Source organism: Dendropsophus ebraccatus, chromosome 10, assembly GCF_027789765.1.
Source record: "Dendropsophus ebraccatus isolate aDenEbr1 chromosome 10, aDenEbr1.pat, whole genome shotgun sequence".
In the NCBI taxonomy this organism is placed as follows: Eukaryota; Metazoa; Chordata; class Amphibia; order Anura; family Hylidae; genus Dendropsophus; species Dendropsophus ebraccatus.
The window spans coordinates 48,315,811-48,321,810 of record NC_091463.1 but is presented as its reverse complement, the minus strand read 5'-3'; positions in this window follow the sequence as shown (position 1 = coordinate 48,321,810).

Here is a 6,000-nt window from a genome sequence, read left to right as displayed (position 1 = left end):
GATTATCGTTCATAGACTCGCTCCAACGGCCGCTCGTTAACGAGCACTTAACGATTTTTTTAGCGAACGATAACACATAATACGTGTGGGAACGTGAACGATATCTGTAGTGTAACTATTTTTTTGCGGTCGTTACATGGTCATTTAAAACGTGGGGAAATGTAGGTAGACATTTCAAGAACGACTGAAAGATTTTTTATTCAACGAAAAGATTAGCGAATTATTGTTGAAAGACCAACGATTTTTTTTCGACATGTTGAAAAAAAATAGTGAACGACTCAACGACGATTTCGCTGTTGTCGTTCGCTCGTTTACAGCTATTCCACGGAACGAATATCATTAACGAGTGGTTGTTTGAACGATTTTATGAACGATAATCGTTCGAAAAAGTTCCGTGGAATAGGGCCTTAAGGGCTATGGGCTATGTTCTGCAACCTGTGACTCATCAGGTTACACTACTACAACCCCCATCATGAACTGTCAACAGGATAAGATAGGGATTGTAGTTCTGCAACCCATGGCTCTCCAGGTTGCAAAACTACAACACCCATTGGTTCCTGCTGACAGTTTATTATAGGAGTTGTAGTTTTGCAATAGCCGGAGAGCCACAGATTGGGAAACAATAATTAGTGAACACAGTACATGAGAGGGGGCAGTAGTACAGTACATAAGAGAGAATTGTGGCACAGTACATTAGAGGAGACAGTGGTACAGTACATTAGAGGGGGCAGTAGTACAATACATAAGAGAGAACAGTGGCAAGTACATTAGAGAGGTAAGTGGCACAGTTTGGGCATGGTGGCATAGATCATTAGTAAACGGTGGCGCAGTAGAAGGCCAGTGACATCATTAAATAATGTCAGGACAGGACATATAGTGGCACAATCAGGTGATGCGAGGGGCACAGTGACACTGGTTATTCTTCTTGTCCTCGCCATGTCCAGTGCTGCTTTTCTAGTCCTTCATGCTGCCTTTGTTAACTTGCCTGCAGATACATATGACCTGTCCAGACACTGGTTTCTGGGTTTTGTGCCATCCACTGCTGAGGTCAATGATTGACTACAGGGTATACATGCACATCATCTCTGCAGGGAAGTAAGCAAAGGTGGTGGGGAGGAGCACAGCAGCAGCACTGGACACAATAGAGATAAAACAAGTCAGGATAGCATATTTTTTTTATTTTCTGACAACTAACAGACTGTACTTTTTTTTTTAGATAATTCAGATAATCCCTTTAACAGTCATAGTGGCATAATTACTCAGATCAGGGATTAAATGTGTGTCAATGTGTCACAATAGTAGGACATAGAGTATGGAGAGTGAGGATCCCAAGGTACATGGGCAACAAACTCTGCATAGAAGAGATGTGACCGGAAGCCTGGCAGCCTGGGCCGAGAATTAAGGAGAAAGCAAAAAGAAACCACTCATGATGTCATTTCTGAGTCAGTGGAATACAAATTATTATACTTATTCTGCCTCTGGCTGCATTGGATTGAGGGGGGACCCAAGCTGACATTTTGCACCAAATTGTGCACACCCGTTACTGGTCACTGTTTGTAGAAGCCTACTAGCTTATAAAATCTTTGCTACTACTCCCCCTTACCTAGACTCTACTCTCACTGAATATTTGCACTAGCAATGAGGAGAAAGTAAAAGACTGCAATAACGAGTGATAAAAAATATAATCCTAAGGGTACAGATTTCACACTGCGGAAATGATGTGACAGATTTTATCCTGAGGATTTCATGTTGCAGATGTCTGTCGAGACCATTTGTGTACAACATGTAGCATATCCACTGGTGCCATTGTATTGTTGTTATGCTCCAAAGACAAAGCAGATAGTAAACTTGAAACTGGAAAAAAAGTTTGGACCCAGCGTTCTATTCTGTTTTTTCCTCTACAATTACTTTATTTCCCATGTTATTGTACGTTGCACTTTATGTACTTTATTAAATATATTACTTCTTTGTAAATTTGTAAAGCGTATGGTCAGGTGGAAAACTTCATGTTGAGGTGTCATTTCACAAAGCTAAATAAAAATATTGGGGAGAATTTATAAATGGTTTTTGTGCAGGATTTGGTAAAAAATTATCTAACTTTTTTTTTGCAAAATTTTTTACCTATTTATGTTTTCTGGAGAATACATTATTTTTTTCCAGATCATTTCTTAGTCTATAATTAGTCTTTTTATTGCTGATGCATTGCTTTAATAAAGTTATACTTTATTGGGCCCCTCAGCTATAACATGGGCCCCTCAGCTATAAAGGGCAGGGTTCACCTGCCTGACCCCCACCCCTGTGTACTATATATTCTTATATAAAGTATGTGGTTAGGCTGCTATCACCGCTCGCTGTGAAGAGGCTGCTGTGATATATATATATATATATATATATATATATATATATATATATATATGTATAGTGGTACCTCGGTTCTCAAACTTAATTGGTTCCGGAAGGCAGTTTGAAAACCGAGCAGTGTCTTCCCATAGGAAATAATGTAAATGTGATTAATTGGTTCCAGCAGCCACCAATAATTACCTACAATACTCATTTATTACATTGATAAGTGCTCAGTATAATCACTACAGTACAATACAGAACAGCACTATATACTGTACAGGACATTAAACATAAGAAATGTTCATCAGAACCAGCAATTATAGTACAGTAGTCACCAACTCCTCACCCATCCTTTACTGTATAGCTTCCCCCCCATCCAAACACTGTAATGTATGGGAGATGGTGGTGCACTGCCTGTACTACTACTGCACTGTATATGCACTCCAGCAGTCTTATACAGCACTGTACTGTATGTGAAGCCTCACCACTGCTTAACTCACCAGATACAACCCACCATCCATGCTCGCAAAAACGTTCGAAAAACGTTAAAAAACCGAGCAAAGTTCGAATTCCAAACACTACTTCTGGGTAAATTTTCGTTCGAAAACCAAGCAGTTCGAGTTCCAAAGCGTTCAAAAACCGAGGTATTACTGTATAAAAAAGTCTGAGTCTCCTGAGTACCCATTTAACTTATTTACTTTCTGGACTCAAATACAAGAGGAAGCTGAGTTCAGGAGTCAGAGTGAGCCTCCACAGCAAGACAATACCACACAGTGATATAAATGTTCTCAGTACTCAGTATTTTATCAGTATTGCTATCAAAGTCAACAGTTTTCTGACTGAATTGGGTTTTGTACATCTAAGAATTTCTTAATGGCAATTCATAATTTTTTACAGTTGTATATAATCCCACATAAATGATAGATAGATAGATAGATAGAGAGAGAGAGAGATAGATAGGAGATAGATAGGAGATAGATAGATAGATAGATAGATAGATAGATAGATAGATAGATAGATATGTTTAAAGTGACTCTGTCCTAAAATTCTACTTTTAAACTTGCAGCCCTGTGTCGAAATGGGGTGGCCTAGAGCACCCATGCCCTAGGATTGTGACACTTTTCCATCCCTCCACCCCACCTTCTTCACCATTTGGAATGCCCCTAGAAGAATTTCTCCTATCCATAACTTGTCTGAACACTGCACATGTGCTGGATTGGTAAAGCATCTGTTCAGTGTTCAGAAAAGTGATGAATAGGAAAAAATCCTGCCGTTCCTAATGATGAGGAGGGTGGGGAAGAGGGACGGAGGGGACGTCACAATCCTAGGGCACACAGTCTAGGCCATGTCAATTTGACACAGGGCTGCAGGTTTAAAAGTTGTTTTTTAGGACAATAACTGCATCACCCGCCGAACGGACCCCAGAACAGATCTTGGATTAAAAGCAGCTATCCGACGGTACAAGCTGTTTTGGGGTTGATCTTAAGTCACAGAAATAAGTTTTCATTTTGCTTCAAGAACTATATGTAAGGAATTCTGTATGGCATATTCAAAAGTGTGACTCATCACGGTTCCTACATGAACTGCCTGCATTGCTGTTTATTTGTATTACTCATAATTCTGTCTCTAATTTTAGACCGACTTAAAACTTCAAACTTAACATGCGCAGTGTGTAGTCAGCAAATTCTAAAATAATAAAACAAAAAACTATTACCCAATGTCACTGGTTAAATATAAACATGTTTTATTAATCTTCTAATTTGAAATCCCAAACTAATCAAAGTGAGTCTATTTTAGACCTTTCTTATGTTTTTTTTGTGACAACATCTAGAATTTGGCAAACCCTGGCATGGGCTGTTCCACCAGTGTTAGTCCCAGTTATCAGAAGCTCCTCTTTTCTGGTCCAGCATGCATGAAATGTCTGCTTGGCCAGTCAGTTATCCACAGGAATACCCCGGTATCTATATGGTTGTGCCCTGGGCAGCTGTGTAATTTATATAGCACTAACTTATCCTGCAGTGTTTTACATCTTTCAATTTGGCCCTTGATCTAAATTTTAAAGGTGCTTCCCAGCGAAGATCTTTTTCTTTCAAATCAACTAGTTTCAGAAAGTTATATAGTTTTGTAATTTACTTCTAGTTAAAAATCTCAAGTCTTCCCATACTTATCAGCTGCTGTATGTCCTGCAGGAAATTTTGTTTTCTTTTTAGTCTCTCTCTGCCACCATCTCTGTCCGGGACAGGAACTGACCAGAGCAGCAGCAAATTCCCATAGAAAACCTTTCCTGCTCCGGACAGTTTCTGTTTTGGACAGAGGTGGCAGCAGATAGCACAGTGTCAGACTGGAAAAAATACACCACTTCCTGCAGGATATACAGCAGATGATAAGTACTGGAAGATTTAAGATTTTTAAATAGAAGTAAACTACAAACAGTAGCGGATTATAATAGGTCCGTTTTGGGCAGTAGCCTGGGGCCCTGAGCTCCTGGGGGGCCCATGGGCACCCAAAAAGACATATACTTTAGTGGTGTCTTGTCTCCGAACTACAGTTCTGCCATGATTTGCTAAAAAAATTGCTGCTTTTTTACGGCAATTTTGCACACATCAGGGCATCATGACATTATCTATCCTGTACTATTAACACTACCATAGTGCTGCCATAGTTACAGTGGGCTGGGGGGGGGGGGCAGGCTTGGTGAACAGCCTATGGTAAAGTTAATTCGCCCCTGACTACAAATCTATTTCACATTCTGAAACCAGCTGTTTTGAAAGAAACAGATTATGCCTGGAGTACCCCTTAAACTATCTCTATGTAAGAGGATACTGGTGTACCCGGAGGAAACCCACGCTAACACTAACAAAACATACAAACTCTTAGCAGATCTTGTCCTGCAAGGCAACAGTGCTAACCACTGAACCACCATGCTGCCTGATGATTGTTTTCTGTAATTTGAGCAAACTGTTACAGGAGTAGGAACCCTTCTCCTGTACTTACTAAGCAGAAAGGCATACATTGTATCGCTGTATGGTAGTAAGCAGTGATGCTGTAAAGACATTAACCCCTTAACAACGGATGACATATAATTACACCATCTCGTCACTAGGGGAGTTCAGATTGGGGCCAGCTGCATTTAAAAGTCCTCTATGGCCCTTTCCATGGGGTCTAGTGGTGGGACCACCCGCGCAATGCGATCACAGAGGTGGGATCCCTTCTGCTTACCGGCCCGGGCCTCAGTTTCGGAATAATGCTGATCCCAGCTCGTTATTCTATTGATCTGGTCTGCAGCAGACCAGACCAGTAAAGCACCGATCTAATGGATCGGTGCTGTATTAAATATACTACAGTGATCTCTATGAGACTTCTAGTTAATGTATTAGTTAAAAAAAAAGTGTTTTTATTAATAAAAAAAAACCCCTCCCTTAATAAAAGTCTGAATCACCCCCCCTTTTCCCATTTTATAAATAAAAATAAATAAATAAACATATTTGGTAACGCCACGTGCGTAATTTCCCAAACTATTAAATTATCCCATTCCTGATCTCGGTAAATGGCATAAGCGCAAAAAACCGCCAAAGTGAAAAATTTAGCATTTTTGGTCACATCAAATCCAGAAAAATTGTAATAAAAAGGGATTAAAAAAATCGCATATACAAAATC